Source organism: Canis lupus, chromosome 34 (assembly GCF_003254725.2).
Source record: "Canis lupus dingo isolate Sandy chromosome 34, ASM325472v2, whole genome shotgun sequence".
NCBI lineage: Eukaryota > Metazoa > Chordata > Mammalia > Carnivora > Canidae > Canis > Canis lupus.
The window spans coordinates 33,805,792-33,825,821 of record NC_064276.1 but is presented as its reverse complement, the minus strand read 5'-3'; the positions used below and the strand labels follow the sequence as shown (position 1 = coordinate 33,825,821).

Genomic DNA, 20,030 nt, shown 5'->3' with positions numbered 1-20,030 from the left:
GTGTCCTAAAGTATCAGAAAAACCTGAAAGCCTTTTGTGAGTCTGCGAATGCTAAAAAATTTCCAGTACAATTAATGGTAATTGCTTTTTTGTTGTAGTTCATTTCGGCTTACAAAAAGTTTTATAGGAATGCTCTACCTTCAGATAACAGGGGAAACCAGTATATGCTGTTCCTCATGAGTCAGCTACTCGACAGAAATATGTACACATATGTATCATAATTCATGTACGAATGTGTTCACAGCGGCATTATTCATAATAGTCCAAACTGTAAACAGTCCAAGTATCTATTAGCAGTAGAATAGATAAATAGACCAATGACTGTGGTATATGTAGATAGGTAAATACTATTTAGTGTTTAAAATTAATGATTGCAGCCACACGGGATAACATGCATGAATTTCATAAAACATAATTTTAAGAAAAAGAAGCTGGATGCAGGGCACCTAGGTGGCTCAGTTCATTAAACCTCAGACTCTCGATCTGGGCTCAGATCATGATCTTAAGGTCCTGGGATGGAGCCCCACAGTAGGCTCCCCACTCAGCAGGGAGTCTGCTTGTCTCTCCCTCCCTCTGCTCATCCCCCCCACTCATGCTTTTTACCCTTTCTCTCTCTTTCTTTTTCATAAATAATTAACCTTATAAAAAAAGAAGCTGGATGTAAGAGAACACTTACTGTATTATTTGATTTATGTAAGTTTAAAAAATGGGCACTACTGTTTATTGATAGTAGGAATGAGACTGGTGGTCGCTTTTGTACAGGAGGGAAGGATTCGTGACATGGGAAGTGGAAAAAGTGACTTCTGGGTGCTAATATGTTCTATTTCTTGACCTGGGTGATGGTTACAGGGGTGCAGTCACTGTATGATGATTCCCTGAGGTAACACTTATGATATATGTCATTTTCTATTTGTGCATTAAAATACACATACACGTGGGGCACCCAGGTAGCTTCAATCGTTTCAGTGTCTGCTTTCGGCTTGGGTTGTGACCTCAGGGTCCTGGGATCCAGCCCCACATTGGGATCCCTGCTCAGCGGGGCAGCCGACTTCTCCCTCTTCTTCTGCCCCCTTTTCTGTTCATACTCTCTCTCTCTCTCTGTAAGTAAAGTCTTTAAAAAAATTTAAAAGTAGATATATATGTATTCATATATACACATATAGTTATAGGTTTTTACCTTAATCTGCTTATTATGAATTATTATTAACTTTTAAAAGTCAAATTACTTTATATACCTTATAATAAATATTTTTTAAAAATCCACTGGCCTCCTGACTCTCTTTTTATGTTTTCACATGCACATCATTTTAACTCCTTTAGGTGTTTAAATACTCATTTGTATTATTTAAAAATAATATAAACTATATTATATAAACTATAATTTATAAACTATAGTTCATAAACTATAACTAGTTTAAGTTTTAGATGCTTTTCTCAGATTCCTGCTATGGAAAATAAGAATTTAGCTTCCCCATATAATCTCTCCATACTTTTTCTTCCTATCTTCCCAACATAGGTTTATGACAATTACTAGATACCTCAAAACTAAGGGTTGAAAAATTATAATAATGACTATATTTTATATATGCCTATATCAATATTACTCATAGCTGACCCATGCATTACATTTTATTTTTATTAACTCTTTTTTTTTTTTCCTGGAGTTAATGCTTACCCTAAGGTCTCTAAATTCTCTTCTAAACTTTTAAAATCTGTTCTGAGAGTTCTTACTACTGATTTTTTTTTCTAATTTAACATATACATTCCCTCTGAACTTGTTTTTCGTATTTATTAAACTCTGAATCATTTAACTATTGTCATTATATTGAAGACTCCTCAACTGGTTATAGTAGTGTACAAACTCCACTCATTATTGTTCTCTCTAAAACTTCCTTCCATGATGTTTCCTCTATATTTTGGTTTACTGAATCATCTTATAGAGCATCCTTCCTCTCCCCCAGCTGTCTCATGGAACCCAAGGCTGTCAGTTCCTCCTCACTATGTTCTCTTGTATCTGACCCAGTACCTTGGTGCTCCTTTTTTCTTGCTGACTCTACATTGTTCTAGTCCTTTTTGTTTCTGGTCACTTAGCTGGATGATCAAGTAGACTTCTGTCTGATTTCCCTGGCTCCAGTCTGTCCACACTCCCATCAGGCCTTCATCAGTAAGTTTATTTTTTCAAATCACATGTCTGATCTGATCATATATTTTAAATACATTTACAATGTCATGTAAAAAAAAACAAAATAAAATATGAGATACAATGGGGGAAATTTTTGTGATATCACGTTAAAGTGAAATGTCAAAAACAGAAGTGTGTATATATAAGTTGTAATGAAAATTTTATAAAAGCATATACATTGTAAGAAAACACATCCAAATGTTAATTGTATATATAAGGCCTGGAGGGATTTGTGCATCCCCCAACCTGCATTGAGGAAAAATACTCAGTAGCATGAAATTATCTATAGGCAGAGGCACAAAATTCCACCCCAGGAAGTCTCAAGGTGCTTCATAGACACCAACATGAAGCCTACAGGGTATGTAGTTCAGTGAGGCAGACAATGGAGGGAAACACATTCATGACAAAAGAGACAGCAGTCTAAGAGTCCAGAGCCATGAGAAAGAATGTCGGGTTCAGGGAATTGTGAAGAACTGTTTGGATAGGGAGCTGGAAGCAGCTGGGGAGGAAGTAGCAGATGAGGCTGGAGAAGTTAGATGATCTAAATCCCTAAAGCTTTGTGAAGACTTTGGATTTATCCTGTAGGTCATCATGAGGAGCCACTGAAGAGTTTAGCAGTGCCAGAATGTGACCTGATTTAGAATCCAGAAAGCTCTCCCTAGGAGAAAAGACTGCAGTGGTCAAAACTAGAAATTCACAGAACAATTAGTTTAATCGTTCTCAAGCTCTTGTAATTGTTATACATAGTAAAAGAACAAAAAATGAACAGCAAAAAAACAAAAACACACAACCTCCCCCTCTTTGAAACAAATAAAATCAATCAAATAAAACTTAAATTGTAAATCAAGTGTAATACTCTGATTCACAGTAATATATATATATATATATATATTACTATATATATTTGGTGTTTGTCTCCATTTCTGGCACCGAGCTCCTAAAACACTTGGACTGTCCTAAGTGATGAGAATGAGAAAGTATTTTTGTTATATTAGTGAGGAGACTTTAGGGAGCACCTAAAGGTGGGGCCTGGTTGCCCATGGGGCCAACTACGTGATTAGAGGGTTGGACTTTGCGGTTCTACCCCCTGACTTCTAGGGAGGGGAGAGAGGCTGGAGGTTGAAGCAATTACCAATGGCCAATGATTTAATCAGTCGTGTGTATTAATGAAGTCTCCATAAGAATCCAAAAGGATGAGGTCTGGGGAGCTTCTGGGTTGGTGAACATGTGGATATTCGTGGAAAGTAGTTAGCTTGAAGAGGGCATAGAAGCTCCGTGTCCTTTCCCGGTACTTAGCCCCACACATCGTTTTCATCTGGCGGTTCCTAAGTTATATCCCTTTGTAATAAACCAGTGATCCTAAAAAGTAAAATGTTTCTCTGAGTTCTGTGTGCCAATCTAGCAAATTGATTAAATGTGAGGAGGGAAGGTCCCTGAAACCTATGATCTATAGCCACTTTGTCAGAAACACAAGTCCCAGCCTGGACTTGTGATTGGCATCTGAAGTGGGGATGGGGACAGTCTTGTGGGACTGAGACCTTAACCTATGGAATTTGATGCTATGTTAGGGTAGGTAGTGTCAGGATGGAGTTGAATTGTAAGACACCCAGCTAGGGTTAGAAAATTGCTTGGATGTGTGGGAAAACTTCCCCTCACCCCAAAACACAGAGTGGAATTAAGAATTGTACTAGGTAGTGCATATAACCTATATATCTGTACGTATGAATGCGCAAATACACAAGTATAAATGAATCAAAGTTTCAATAAACAGAACTTACTTCATGTACTTTATCCTGATATTTTCTTTTTTTTTATTATTTTTTTAAATGTCTTATTTATTCATGAGAGACAGAGAGAGAGAGAGAGGCAGAGACACAGGCAGAGGGAGAAGCAGGTTCCATGCAGGGAGCCTGACGTGGGACTCGATCCTGGGATCTCAGGGTCACGCTCTGGGCTGAAGGCAGGCGCTAAATAGCTGAGCCACCCAGGGATCCCTATCCTGATATTTTCTATTCTGTTTTATTTTATTCATTTTTTAAAGAGTGCTGGCCCTGATCCAGTACAATAATTTGATAACCACTAATAGGTCTCATTATAGAGCATGATAACTATTGAACTTGGGGGGGGGTATTATAATAATCTATGGGAGAAAAGGTGAATATGTGTCAAAAGCTAAACATATCCTGAGAACTGTCTGGAAGAATGGAGAAAAGGGACTGGTAGGCAATTGGGATTTAAAAAGCAGTGTCAGTAGTAGTTGGTGAAGGATTAGATATGACACATAAAGAAAAGAATATTCATGAATAATTCCATATTTTTGTTTGAAAAACCAGGTAGATGGTAATGCCATTTGTAGAAGTAAGGAATGTAATAGGAGACACGTGTGTAGGGGGGTGAAGAGTGAGTAATTAGGGATCCCTGGGTGGCGCAGCGGTTTAGCGCCTGCCTTTGGCCCAGGGCGCGATCCTGGAGACCCGGGATCGAATCCCACATCAGGCTCCCGGTGCATGGAGCCTGCTTCTCCCTCTGCCTTTGTCTCTGGCGCTCTCTCTCTCTCTGTCTCTCAGTCTTTCATGAATAAATAAATAAATAAAATCTTAAAAAAAAACGATTAAGAGTGAGTAATTAGTTCAATGTTGGCCATTTTGAGTCTAGGGTGCAAGTGAGACATTTAGATGATACTGCCAATGCAAAGAATTGTCTGAACACAGGAAAATGGGTGTAGGCTGCGATACGGGAAAAACGTTGAATGAGAAGAAATTTAAGATTAAGGACAGAATTCTGCGAAATATTACCATTTAGATGAGTGATGACAGACTAGACACCCAAGAAAGACAACTAAGAAAGGGCAGAGACAAAGGGGAAACACAAGGAGATGGTTGTGGGATGCTGAGGAAGGAGAATCTGGAGGAGGGATTGGCCAATAGCGTCAAATGGAAAGAACTGGAAAAGGATCACTGATGACTAACAATAAGTGTTGTAAGAGAGTAGTAGTAGAGGAAGCCAGTTTATGGTAGCTTGAGGTGGGCCACACTAGCAGGGCCCAGGCAAGAGTATCAATGGAGGCAAACATCCATACGTCTTTCTCTGCCAACCTTCACTCCATGGCCACCCCTTGGCCCTTGGGGTGTGCCCACTAGTAGTATGGGCTGCTCTCTAGAGCGCTGACTGGAGAAGCACCCCTATCCACCCCCGTACATACACACACACACACACACACACACACACACACACACAAAACAACAGGTGAGCAAAAGCATGTTTATAGGCTCGGGGAGAGAAACTAACCTTGGGGAAGCAGTTGAGAGCTTGAAAAGAGTGTGAGTAACTGACCGATCAAGTCCCTGTAGGAGATAATAGGGGTCAGGATGCAGCACACAGCAGGGACAGGAAGAGGCCTTGGACTCTACAGGAAGGGAGGGAAATTCTGGATACAGGTTTATTTATAGGTGAGAAGGAGTTTGATCCCACTCACACTTTGTGCTTTCGTTTTCTCTGTGAATGGGGAAAGAGAGAGTGGTTAGGGTTGAGGGGAGATGAGGAGAGGGACCCTGATGAATAAATATAGTTGCTTTTCTAGAAAACTCTCCATTGCAGGGGCAGGGAAGGGTGCTCAGAGATGAGCGAAAGACCACCAAGTGGCCGGCAGGACCAAAAAGAATTTGGAATAAAAGGATTCCAGGTTGCTACAAATTGCATGACTGTGGGATTTTTCTTGGCCGTGACGGAACAGGACACATAATGTTCACTACAAGGTACATGCAGGATCCTGCTCAAAGGAGGTTTGGTGAAAATTTAGTGGGTAATTACACGATTATTTTTGAGATTTTTTTCCTTAATATCAAGTCACAGAAAATGGAAACGGAAAGGATCTCCTTCCTCTCCCCTGGCAAGACGACTTGTTATAAGGGACTCCAAGAATGCATGCCTCATTTCCAAAGTCCAGGGTGAGGGAGCGATCTCCACTTCCCTTAGGAATTATTTCATAGCCTAACAGTTATTGTAGCCAGGAAGCTTATTTTTTCTCTTCCTGATATTTAGTCCAAATTATATTCTTCTTAATTTCGACCTATTATTGTTAGTCATTTCCTCATGGTTAACTTAAGAATCTCTATCCCTTCCTGGTATTTGCACCTTCCAAATATTATGTCGACTTATCACCTGACCTGGTGATAACTGTTTAAAAATATACATTTTTGGCTTATGTATGGGATGATGGTTTTACATCCTATAAACACACCATACATGGATGTCTAGGGACTTGAGAAAATACACTTTTGTGTGAGTGAAAATATGTAGGCCATATATACCTGATATATGTAATTACAATCTTCATAATCATTCATTTTAGATTTGCCAACTTGCACATGTGGAAATGTTCAATTTGTAATGTGATTATAACACAAAAACAAAGCATGTTTGATACCTGTGGCTTGGTCGTTTCATGGTAAGTGCAGAAAATTTGAAAAACCATGTTACATTTCATATTCCCGGCCAAGTCAAACTCTGAAAGTAGCTCTATAATTCTTGGGGAATCTCTTTAAGCAGACTTGTGTCAAGGCCAATTAGAATCCAAACAGCCTTTTTCTAATTGGGGTGAGGTATGCAGCTGAATAAGTCTGTCATTAAGCAAACCCCTTATAAAGGTTACAACTCCAAGGCAAACCTCAGCCTCAGGGCTGAATAAACACAGGAGGGTAGGAGTGCAGCATTCCACGACTGGCACCTTCACCCCATGAACCCCGGAGAGGGGGGGTTTGGATTTTTCTCTATGCTATAGCCATATACTTCTCCCTCCACCCTCTATCTTTTCTCATACCTGGCAAAGATATAACAGAATGTAAATGCAAACTTTCCATGAGCTTTTGCTTGATCAAGAAGCCATATTGGTTTTTCTTTTGGGGATAAGAATTGGGAATTTTTATAGAACTGGTTCAATTTGGGGTAAGTCCATGTCTGCTGTGACATTTTTGGCTTATCCCAGTTTGAACTCTTCTTTTTCCGACTTCTCTTCTACATCTCCTCCAGTCTCCAAGCTCCAGCCAGCACTTACTATTGCCCTTCATGGAATATTATACATGCAAGTCCTCTTCTTTCTATTATCTATCTATCTATCTATCTATCTATCTATCTATCTATCATCATCATCATCATCATCATTGTCATCATCATCTATCACCTTTGTTCACGCTATTGCCTCTGATAGCAATACTCAGCCATTCACATATCTCACAGGCTTAGAAGTTTGTTGTTCTGGTTCAAAGCCTGACTCCATCAGTTATAGACTGTGTGATATTGGGTAAGATATTTAACTTACCTAAGTCTTGCTCTCCTCAATTATACTAGGTTTATTTTAATATTAACCTTACAGTTTTTGTAAGCATGGGAAAGATTAAATTATTATATACTAAGTGACTAATAATTAGAAGAAGAATAAGAATACTTAATCCTGTGGCATAGGTTGAGATCTCTGAGAAAGAGAATTGAAAAAACGATTTGTATGTAGGAAATTTATTGGAAAGTGAAGTTTATTAGGAAATGTTCTAGGAATCAATACCTTTGGGAGTGAAGGAGGTAGGATTAGGGGCAAGGAAATGTTGAACTGTGACGCAATTATGACAAGGATTTCAGCCCCTTTTCTGTAGAGCTTTGGAGTTGGGGTGACTGTGAGAGTTGTCCCAAATTGTGGCAAGAAGACTCGTCCTTTATATTCAGTATCATCCAGTCATTGGACAAGGGCTGATTCTATGAAGAGAGCATGGTCTTGGATAAGGAGTCTCCATTCAGCTGAGAGCAATTTCCAATAGAAGAAGGACTGGATAATTAGTACTGAAGTGGGAAAATATGTACAGCCCATCACAGCATCCATAGAGACCAGTGTTGGCATTGCTCAGATCTGGGAGTAGCTCATTCCTGATTCTGATGGGCATGTTTTCCTGGAGAAACTTAAAAGAAGATGTCAGCAGGATGAACTACAGCTGCTCCTGCTCCATCTGGTATTGAGGCAGCACTGATATTCATCCTCTCCCACCTCTATCACGTCTTTAAGTTCCCTTAGCTAGTACATATGCCTATCCTGGGTGACTTACCTTGTGGGAATGACCCGGACCCTCATCTCTCAGGCCTCATCTTAGAGGTCCTATCTCATGGTCACCATGCTTTTCCCAGTCTCTGCTGTTTAACTTCTTTTACCATCAAAGTTGGCAAGGAAGTAACAAGAGACACCCAGGTAGATTACATGAGCACCAAACATAATCTTCTCTGCCCTTCTTGTGTGATGGCAACCCTCTCTTCCTGATAATCAGGGCTAATTATCCCTAATAGCATAGTCCTCTCTTTTCTTACTGTTGGTCTCTTGATATGCCAAGGCCAAAATGATGGGGCACCAGCAGTTCCCTAATAAAAAGCACTTTCCTGTGGGAATCAGGGCCTTTAAACTTACAGGTATGGAAAGCACAAATTCCCCAACTTACTTGTTATCATGGTAGTGGGGCCATTCCTATTTCTACTCCTTGCAAACTCAGGAATTCTATGTATTGAAGACAGAACACCATATAATAATCATTGACTTAGGCTAAATAGTGCATGAATGAGGATGGTGTTCCATCGCCGAAGTGCAGATCTCTAAGCTCACCCTTTCATTACTCTTTCATCATTCTATAAGGCCAGCCAGGTGGTGCAGTATACGATATGACCAGAGGATTCCCTGGTCATATGGCCAGCGCCATACTTCCTTTGCTGTAGAGTGTCCCTTAGTCCAATGTGATGTATAGGATCCCGTGTTAGTGATGAAACTCTGCATACCCTCAGCTAATGGTGCTGGTGGAGGCTTTCAACCCAAAAGGCAAATCCACACATAGATTATTTGTTGATTCGACTCAAGATGAATTGCTGCCCCTTTCACTGTAGAAAAGATCCATTATTATCAACTTCCCACCAAAATTGTTCCCCTTGAAACATGGTGCCTTATAAAGGACTTACGTTGGTCTCCACTGAGGGCAGTTTGGATGTTCGGCAGTGGCAGTAGCTAGGTCAGCTTCAGTAAAGGAGAGCTCTTGTTTTTGGTTCTGTGTAGAACCTCCATTCTTTCCATCAGCTAGTCCATTCATGCATCTATTGTGCAAGAACTGGGGTTGCTAATGATAGGAAGGTTGATGTCAACTGACTGAATCATTCTTTCTACTTTGTTGTTTAGGACCCCTACTGTGGCAAGTGCCTTCCAAGTGATATTATGTGATACAAAGATCTTCATACTTCATGACTGTTCATGTTAATTCATCTCTGTTCCTTTCTCCTACACCTTCTTGTTCCTGACTTACCAAACTTTCTCTGTCAGGTGCCAGAATAACGAATCAATTCGTTTACAAGGCTGTCTACATTCCAAGCATGATTATTTACATTTTCATACAAAGTGAGTGATCTGGTGACCAAAGTCACCAGGTCCACTGCCCAGAGCTTTTCTCATTAGGAGAATTTCCTGTTACCACTCTTTTTTTTAGTACTATCCATTAGTGAAGCAGTAGTATAGTTGTAATTCATTTTCAGCATACAGAAACAGCTTGAACTGATCCATCTGTGAACCTACCACAACAACTTTCCTCTTCCCTCATTGGGTTGTAGGGTACCTACCTCCTCTTACCATGTGATCTTAGGTAAGAGCTAAGTGTATACATAGGTATGTACAAGTGCTTAATACCATGTGGGGTGGGGGGTCTGGCCGTGTGCTTATGTAGTTTTCTTGTGCCCTTTGGTTTATGTCATTACAACCCTAAATGTATCAGTTCCATCTTATAATAAATTGATGCTAGACCCATCTAAACGTATGACTTGATAAGTCTAGAAGGGCCAGTTTGTAGTAGACAGTTCTGATCACCTGTCAATTTATGTACCATGGCCAGGTATCTACTATGGCCTAATATAATAGCAAGTCAGAAGCCAATATCCAAGAGGTACAAAATTCTCATTTGCAAAATGGCATTGCTTTGCATCAGAACCCTAAGGATCTGTACTGTGATATTCCCACTGGTGTTTGCCATAAAACTCATATAGAATTTCTACCCTCCACAGACACCTCTCATACTTCTCATAGTGTCTACAGTATCACACAGCCCAACAGGTAAGGCTACTTGCATTGTCACTTGTACACCGTCTATGGAACCATTTCCTATTCTTGATTTATTCAAAGCAGTCAAACTTTTATGTATCCTGGTATTTGAATTAGAGTAGTGTTTCAAATGTAGAGTATGCTACCTCCATAACCCAAAGGCCTACAATGCATTTGGTTTCCTTCTTACTGGTGAGAGGTATGAGATGCAGTAATTTGTCCTTTACATTGGATAGAAAGTTCTGATGTGTCCCAGAGCGCTGCATCTCAAAACCCTTTTTTTTTCTTTTTTTAAGATTTACTTATTTATTTGAGAGAGAAAGAGAGAGAGAGAACAGGGGGAAGGACAGAGGAGAGGGAGAGGGAAAGAGAATCTTAAGCAGACTCCCAGGCTGGCATGGACCCTGATGTGGGGCTTGATCTCAGGAGCCTGAGATCATGACCTGCACTGAAATCAAGAGACACTTAGCCATCTGAGCCACCCAGGCACTTCTCAAAATCTTCACTAATACACCAGATCTCTAAATCTTCATTAGGTTTATCTCCAACCTGGAATGCATGTGGTTTATCAAGATGTCCACTGTATTTACCACTTCTTGATCATTCTGTCTAATTCACATGACATCATCAGTATGTTGGACCAATGTGATTTTCTGTGGAATATCTATATGGTTGAGGTCCTTTGGGCAACTTCTTTGATGGGAGTGGGAGAGTTAACATAGCCCCAAGGATAAGACTATACATATATACTATCTCTGTCTCAAGTGAATGTGAACTGATCCTGATCTTCCTTTCTGATAAGATTAGAAAATAATGCATTTACCTGACCTGGGGCCGTATTCAATACACCTACAGCTTTATTAATCTGTACTAGCAAATATTTTTGCATATATGGCATGGCAACTACAAGTGGGGCTACTACTTAGTTGAGTTTCTAATAGTCCATTGTCATCCTCCAGGATCTGTGCCCAATTTATGAACCTGAGCCTACACCATTCATTTAGAAAAGGTGAAAAAGGGGGATCCCTGGGTGGCTCAGCGGTTTGGCACCTGCCTTTGGCCCAGGGCGCAATCCTGGAGTCCCGGGATTGAGTCCCACGTTGGGCTATCGGCACGGAACCTGCTTCTCCCTCTGCCTGTGTCTCTGACTCTCTCTCTCTGTCTATCATAAATAAATAAATAAATGTTAAAAAAAAAAAAGATAAGGTGAAGAAGAAAACATTTCAACAACCGTTCAATATGCTCTCAGTTGCTCAACAACTTTGGTGCTCATTGTAATAATTATTCCCACCTTGCTTCTGTTATACTTTTGGATCCTATCATCCCCACGGTTATCAGGGAGCACAGTTCTATAGAAGTATCTATGCGATCAACATGACCTATAGAGGACCGCCACTACTAAGCTCCTCAGCAGTGCTGGTTCCCCTCTGACCTGTGCCGTCCTCATCATCTTAGGAAATAATGTCCTCTGGCCTTCCCACGAAATAGCACACCCATTTCTCCTGGCCATTTTTATTCCTTCTTCCTTGTCTGCCATAATAACCTGGTAAATGTACCTCACTTAGCATGGGCCATCCCTAGCAACAAATTCCCAAGAGCTATCTTCATGGAATACAATTTCCATTTGCCAGGGCTTTAAGTCCTGTTTAATGGTAGAATGTTGCCATATTAATAAACTCTGGCTTATCCAAGTTTGTATTTCACCTTCCTTCATCTAGCATCCTCAGGACCCTGTCTTGAGTACATGCTGAGTACATGTTGGTTAGGTCTTGCCATGCCTTTAAAATATGCTCTTCCCTCCCTTTGCATACTCCAGCTCTCTGGATTATCTCTGGATTATCCAACATTATCTCTGGATAATGTTGAGGTTCAACGTTAGTTGTTGGCTTAGAGGACATAGCAGAAGGTTGATCCTGAGAGAGGATGGCTGTCCCTACAAGGTAGACACCTTCGCATCATTTTCAGGCAAGGGAAAATTATTAGACTTGAATATGGGGGTTCAAGATGATGTGGAGATTTAAGGTGCATTCATTCATCAACCCTGACATCCCTATCCCAAGTCTTAGCATCCCACTGCTTCCCAACAAGGGTCCCCACCTTGGTAATGCAGACCTGCCATGTTTGAAAGTGGAATCTTTTTGGGAGCTTTGTTATTCTTATTATTAAGTTCTAGGCCTGATCCTCACCTTTCCTGTCTTCTGGCTGCAGGAACCGACAATCTCTTTATATGTTTCTAGGAAGACCCATTTATTTCCACACTTAGTTTCTAAGTGGTGAATGATCCTGGTGAGTCTTTTCTTTCTTTTCTTTATTGCATCTATTGCTTATAACAATAGCCATACCATTCGATAGTTCTTCATAATTACTTTTTTTTCTCAGTACCTCTCAAATACCTTTTGTTATATTGCTTTCTATCCTTATCTGTACTAGTTATATAGTACAACAAATTATCTAACACAAAATTACTCTCCACATTTAGTGACTTAAAATAGCAATAAACATTTATTATCTCCCACAGTTTCTTTGAGTCTTGAAATCAGGAATGGCTTGGCTGGTTGGTCTCCGGCTTAGGGTTGTCATGAGGTTGAGTTGCATGGCAGCCAGGCCTGCACCCAGGTGAAAGTTTGACTGGAGCTATAATATTCACTTCTACGTGGCTAGGAAATTATTGCTAGCTGTTGGGGTTAGGCTGAAAGTCCTCTCTAGAGAACTGCTTGGGTATCCTCAGATATGGCAGCAGACCTTCCTCAGGAAGAGAAGGTTTGAGATACAAGGTGGAAGCTTCAATGCATTAGTAATCTAGCCTCAGAAGTCAGACACCATCACTATAGCAATGTTCTGTTAGGCATATTGGTCGCCTTGACTCAATGTGAGAGGGAATTGCATAAGGGCATGGATATCAGAAGCTGAGGATCACTGGGGGCCATCTTAGAGGCTGCCTATCACAACACCTTATTTAAGTTTATTAAGAATGGATATTTTAGCAGTTGCAGCCTTACTGCAAGTCAGGGCTCATTGGTGTTTTTATCATCCTTGATGAGGTCTCAAGGCCAATTGAACAGCAGTGATCCAGCATCAAATTTCTATTTTTGAACCTGGATGGAAGATAAACAGGTAATGTCTGCCTATCATCTCCTTCTCTCTCTCTTCCTCCAGAATTTGAGTACTTTCACCACTTTTTTTACTCTTGTCAAAGCTACCACGATATCCTGAAATAGTCCCCAAGTGGCCTCCTGATCTGAATTCCGCTACCTCTCCATGCTCCTCTCTGAACAAGCTTCTCTTGACTCACTCCTCTCTAGCATAAATGTCACCTTAACAGACAAGCCATCTCTGTCCATCTCATCCTAAATATCACCTCCTAGCACTCTCTATCTCCTTACTATAAGAGGAAACCTCTTTTCTCTATATTTTCTCTTATAGCACTTGTCTCCGTCTAACATTTATTAGACATGACATGCCTTTATTTGTGTGCTATATGTTTATCTTCCACACTAGATTAAAGGTGGGGTTTCTTTCAGACTCTTCCTCTCCTCGGTCCCCAAAACGATGCCTGGTGTACAGTGGGCACCCCAAACATATTTTTCAAATAAATGAATGAATGGATTACTGGCAACTTCTTAGTGTTATCAGCTATTGCATTGATGACCTTTGTTAGACATATTTGCAGGTTCTGATTGAACCAATGTGAGAAGCCATAGGACTCTATTCTGCTCAGAACTGTCTTTTCTTGAGTTAAATTTGGCTTGAATTTTAAGACAAAAGGCAACATTCTGTTTTCTAAGTGGCCTGATTTCCTTTTGCATTAACATCCATTTTGGAACACTTATTGTGCTGTGACCTTTGCTCTTGCAGAGTCTATTGTTCAGCTTGCACCAACATAGAATCCCTTGGAATAAAACAAAAGAGATTAAAAGGGATATCATATCACCCCAATTTTCCATGGTTTCTTTTCAACTTTTGGCATCTAGATTCTCACGTATTCCCCTGACCAATCTGATGTGGGGATTGTCAGGCACCTTATTCTCTCCATGATCTCCCTGCACCGAGCCTTGTTGTTCCTAGGTTTATACCCTGGTCATCAGAGGAAATGAAGAGAGGCAAGGTCACCAAAATTGACTTATTCCTTGTAAATTTCTTTGGTAGAATTATTCAGTGTGTGATACATGAGAATCTTAGATTTCCTATTGCTTTGAAATGTTTAAGTTATCCAAGTTCAAATAATATTTACCTATTTAGACATAAATCTCTGTAGTGGCAAATCTACAAAGAAGTAATATCAACTTGTGCTTCAGCTTTGATCCAAAGTCTTATTCTTGTGTTTTATGGAGCATCTAGGATTTTCTATAGGAGATTAGTGGCTAGGAGTGAAAACACTATTATCTTATAGGTCAACTTCAGAAAAAAAAATTTTTTCCCCAAGCCAAACTGTATCCAGCTTTATTAAAGATATTTTTCATAAATGATTGTGGTATTTCAGACAGAACATGGGCAGACAATCATCAGTAATATGTAACAATTTTCAAACTCCTTTCTTCACTGGACTACCAAAATCAGAAAGCCACTCTAAAACCCAATGAAGTCTCCATGCAATGCTCTGAACAGAGCAGGTTTGGGGGGGGAGAGGGGTTGACAGTTCACATTTAAGCATGTGGTTTAACAACTTTTCACAAGCCGACCCTGACTTTCAGGAAATGAAATAAAACTGGAAGAATTACCAATCTAAAGATCCACAAGCTAAAAAAGAAACTCTTTTGAGGGATGCCATCTCCATGGTGACATACTGCAACGTCCAGATTGCCTGAAATGCTGGAAGGCACTTTGTGGGGGTCAGATCCCAAAAGGTCTGGATTTAAGGGAGTATAGTCTATGCTGAGGGCAGAGAGGGAGAAGAGGCATAAAAAAAGAATTTTAGTTTTTCTACACTACAAAGCATTTGTGCCAAGGTGGCTAATGTGTGTCAACATCCAAGAGTCCCTCCTTCCGAGAACTAAGAGGAAGTTTCTTAAAATTAGAAGGAAAAGGTGTTTTTTTCCCATCAGTCCAACTTCGGGGGGATTCTATTAGTGGTAAATGCCCTTCCCCCAAAACAAAATTGAAGTGTTCTGTGTGCTAACAACATAGCCAATGTACATTCATCTACTGGAACCAATTAAAAAAACTGAAAGCAAAATAAAATCTTTAACAAATCGAAGTAGGTTACTTACATATTATTTTTTCATTGAGACCTTCTCTGATAACAGTCTTTGAAACTATGCTCAACCCACTCTGAACTCCCAATCGTCCTTTAAAAAAGTAAAACATAATTCTGCATTTTTATAAAACTGGATAAAAACAGTAGTTCAAGCTGCACAGTCACCAGAAGTACACAGTTATCAAAAATGCACACACTTCTCTTGGCATCTCCAGCCCCTTCAGCTTTCTGTGCCTGGTCTGTTTGGCATCTCCATTTTCTGCAGAGTTATTCCCCTCCTGGCCAGCATCAGCTTTCCCCTTTATCCCTTTGGGCACCTTCTCTCCCTTCTTTGCAGGGGCCTTTTTAGGATTGGGTTCTAGCTTTGGAGGGGCAGGTGTCACAGATAACCTTGCAGATTTTCTCTATGGCTCATCCTTCACCTTGGCTTCACCTGTGGAATCCTTCACGTCAGCCTTTCTCTTGGGCATAGTGGCTGCAGCTGGCAGGACTAAGGCGTTGGACTCTGTGATGACGTGGTGTGGGTTTCGGTCGGTCATTCTTGTCTCTTCTTCACACTGCTCCAACTTCAGAACTTTTGAAATTTTACAAAATTTGGCCAAGTCTGGGTAAACACTTCAGTGTTTTCATTCTTTTTCTGTTTTTGTGTATTTATATTACTAGAATGTAAACTTCATGAACATAACCCACATAAAATTTTTATTGCTTTTCTGGTCGGAGAAGAAATAAGCTAACACTTTTTAAAATATGCTTTTGATTTTAGGACTTTGCACAAAGTATTTTGCTTTCCCTAATCATGGTCATAGATTTTAAGAAGTGTGAAGTTTTCATCTCTGAAAATGTAAGGCAATTAGAACTTCACATTTTCAGAATGCCTGGTATTAGATCTAGGCTTACCGTTAATTCATACCCTCCTCACGTGTTTATTGAGTTATAGTCAATGTCATGCCTTGACAGTATTAGCAGGTGTCCTCATTGGTCTTATGCTCTGAGGTCCTCACTGATCTTATTTTCTGAGCCAGACATGGAACTAGTGAATTCAACCAAGTTGAATGTTACAAAAAGAGCAGTAACAGTGTGTCATGGGGGCAAACATTCAACAGAGTGACCACCCTGAAGACATAATATTTAATTTAAAATGTGAAGGCTGAATTGAAGTTATCTAGCCTAAGGGTGGTAGAACAAAGCATTCCTGGTATAGGAAGTAGCAAGTTCAAAAGTCTTGAGGGGATAGAGAACTTGGTATATTTCCATTTTTTTTAAAGTAAACTCTATGACTGGCGCGCTGGGAGCAAGTAGCGAAGTAGTAGATGATGAAGTCAGAGAGATTAACAAGACCCAGACTATACGTAAACGCTTGAAGACTATTTGATTTTGAACTTAGAGCCTGATAAGTCTTGCTTTAAGCAAGGAACGACATGATCAGAATTGGTTGGAAAAGTGGCTCTAGCTGCAAGGGAGAAAATGGGGTTAATATGACCTTGGGAGACAACTTAGGAGATATTTGAAATATTTCAGGTGAGAGACAGTGGTGACTTGGACTAGGGTGGCATGAATAGTCTCTGAAACAATGGGTTATTTGGAAGATAGAATTGCCAGGACCTGTTGATGGATTGGATTTGGGCGTTGAAAGAGATAGTGTCATCACGAATGGCTGAAGGGCTAAATGGTGGGCATGCATAGTAAGATGAGAGCACGAGGCTGGATAAAGGGGAGTGTGGTCAGTCATCTACTCTCTGTGATCCAAGAATTCACACAATTTCCTTCCCAAATCTGCTTTTTATGCTGAAATTTAAAAGCAGAAAACCTAGAAGTTAGAAAGATTTTACAGGTAATCTTCCCAAGGTATATATTCCTAACAATGTGCAGGGGGATGATTATCCAGTCTCTGTTTCACTGTTAGCAAGAAATCATGTTCTAGAAATACTGCTGCTTATCCATCCTCCCTTCTAAAAGAATTTACTAGCCTGTCCCAGCACTTGGCTAAAAACCTTGACTATACTGGTAACCAGTAGAACCAACCCACTTAGCACAACCATTTGAATTAGGTTTGAAAAAACTGGGTTCAAGAGGCTCCAACAAAAATCTTGTTGGAAGAATTTGAACTATAAGGCCCAGAAATGACAGCGATACTGTTGGAACCTGAAACACTAAGGGAACCTTGAGATGTTCATAGAGCGGTCGCTGCAGCAAGCCAGGGCTGCATGCAAGTTGAAATGAGGGAGAAACCAGAAATTTCAAGGATCAATGCATTCTTCACTGAGAAGAAGGTGGTGAATTTAAAGAGACTGTGTGTGGTTCTGGAAAGAAAGAAATGGAGAGAGGAGATACCTGACACTGTTTTGGTTTCCAGGAAGACTAGTTGCACTGACTGCAGTTGAGTTCTATCAGCATCTCCTTATTCTCTTTTTCTTCCAAGAATCACACTTTTTAACAAATATGCTAGGGTGGGATTTTGTTCATTGCAACCATCTGATGCTGGTCTTTGATAGTCTCACAGAGAAGAGTGTTCTCATTTTTAACAGATCCAGTGCAAACAATTTTTTTCCTATACATTGAACTGTATCTTTCTTCCTGCAGCTTCTGGGGTCCCCAGAAACCATGCTGAGCAGTCTAATTCCTCTACTGTACCCCTGTCCACTGAAGAGGGGGTGCCTCCCCTCCAAGTCTTCTCATCACAAAACGTCCACAGTTATTCTAAGTGTTCCTGACACTATTTGACTTTCGGGCCTCTCCCCTATTCCGTCATGCTCATCTGAACACCTTATGATTTGCCAATCCTTTTTAGAACAAGGAGCCCAGAACTGCCCAGAACACTTCATGAATGATTCGACAAGCTCAGAGCAGCGTAAGGCTATAGCCATCCATCGCAACTTTGCAGTTAACTAAATCCCTTTTTGGAAAATTTCTGGATTTGAGTTTTGGTTTTGTTTGTTTGTTTGTTGTGTTGTGTTGTGGTTTAGCAAAAGTGAGTCTCTAGAAAAAATACCGCGAGAAGATAATTCCTTTGGGTTAAGACATTGTTGATTGGTAAAATAAAAGTACCCTTGTATGTCGCATGGCAGGTAATGACATTTAGTTGTCAGCAGCTACTCAAACCTTAGCTTTTGTCTTTCCAGTGGGTCAGCTGATACCTCCCTATCAAAATGAAATGTTATACACTTGGAGAGAGGAAAGAGGATTCCCGAGCCAGAATCCATGCTGCCATTCATGGAAGTTGGAGGGGAACTAAGCCGCTCAGTTGCTGCAAGCCCCCCATCCGACTGGCTGACTTTGCAAGAGGGATGATATGAGGAAGGACAGTAAAGGAGAGGTGGAAAGATAAAACAAATAAACAAACAAAAAAACAAAAAAACAGTTCAGTTGAGGGTAGCAGTTCACTGCTGCCAAGGCACTGTCCACGGTTACTTTGAGATAGCCAGCTGCCGTCTTGAGATTAGTCCAGGCATTGGAGAGGAGAGGGAAGGCCATGTCTGTACTTCTGGTCATGCCTGGCTGCCGTTAATTAAAGATTTTTTTCTAAAAATTTTAAAGATCTTTAAAATTCCTGTGGTCGTGTGTAGATCTGTTGGTCTCTGCAGCCAGGCCTCACTAACTGCTACTACGCACCCCCCTCAGTACTTCAGATCGTGACACTTTAATATCAGATCCCCACAGCTCCTTATGAAGGAGAGTCCATGACTGACTGTTAAAATACATTTTCTTTTTGTGTGTGTGGGAAACTAAGAGGCAAAAGTGAGAAGGCTTTTTTTTTTTTTTTCCATAGTTATAGATGACTGCAGGGGCAGAGCCAGAAATAGACACCCCTTTTTCATACATAGTTCAATTTCCAGCCAGGCCGAGCCCTGCCAATTGCAAACTGATCCGGTGTGTGCTGGCAATCCGTCCGCATGCAGTAAGTGATCATGTGCCACGCTCTCTGCAGAGAGGCATTAGCCTCCGCATCTGGCCAAGGTGGCCTCTTCTAGTAGACTGGCTGCTGGACCATGGCTGGAGCTAAAGGAAATCCAGGGTTTCTCCCTATCTTTCTGGGTCAACTTGGCTTGAGGGGGTGGGGGTGGGGGTTGGCACCAGTGCTCTGTTACTAGAAGAAATGGAAGTATACCTTCTCAGGTCTGTCCTAAACCTTCTCACGTCTTAGAGACACTCTCTGGAGCTGTAGGTTTCATAAGGTTACAATGCTTAATCTCAGTAGGGTTATCAGTCCTGTCATGTATTATAAACCCTCCAATCAAGGCAGTGGGAAACAGTGCTTCTATTTAATACCCGGAGAAATGGTGGAAGTCAGCGATTGATACCAACACAATGATGGGAAAAAGTGTCCAGAGGTGCTACTCACATAATCTCATTTTACAGCATCTTGAAAATTCAATAGAAAGGACTCCACTAACAATACCATTACACACTACTGATTATTGTTCTCAAATGTTCCTAAAGCCCTAAAAGCATAACTTAACAATAAAAATGCTCTATAAATACATCCCAACAATGTACGCAACTGTATTTTTTTTCCTTTGAAAACAAAAGCACGAGTGTTAGTCACAAGTCAT

The 20,030-nt window shown here is 40.5% G+C and overlaps 1 pseudogene; it reads right to left on the bottom strand.

Annotated features, from left to right (window-relative positions):
• Positions 1 to 15,573: 15,573 nt before the first annotated feature.
• On the bottom strand, positions 15,574 to 16,574 carry LOC125754326 (non-histone chromosomal protein HMG-17-like; annotated as a pseudogene).
• Between the last annotated feature and the right edge of the window lie 3,456 nt (positions 16,575 to 20,030).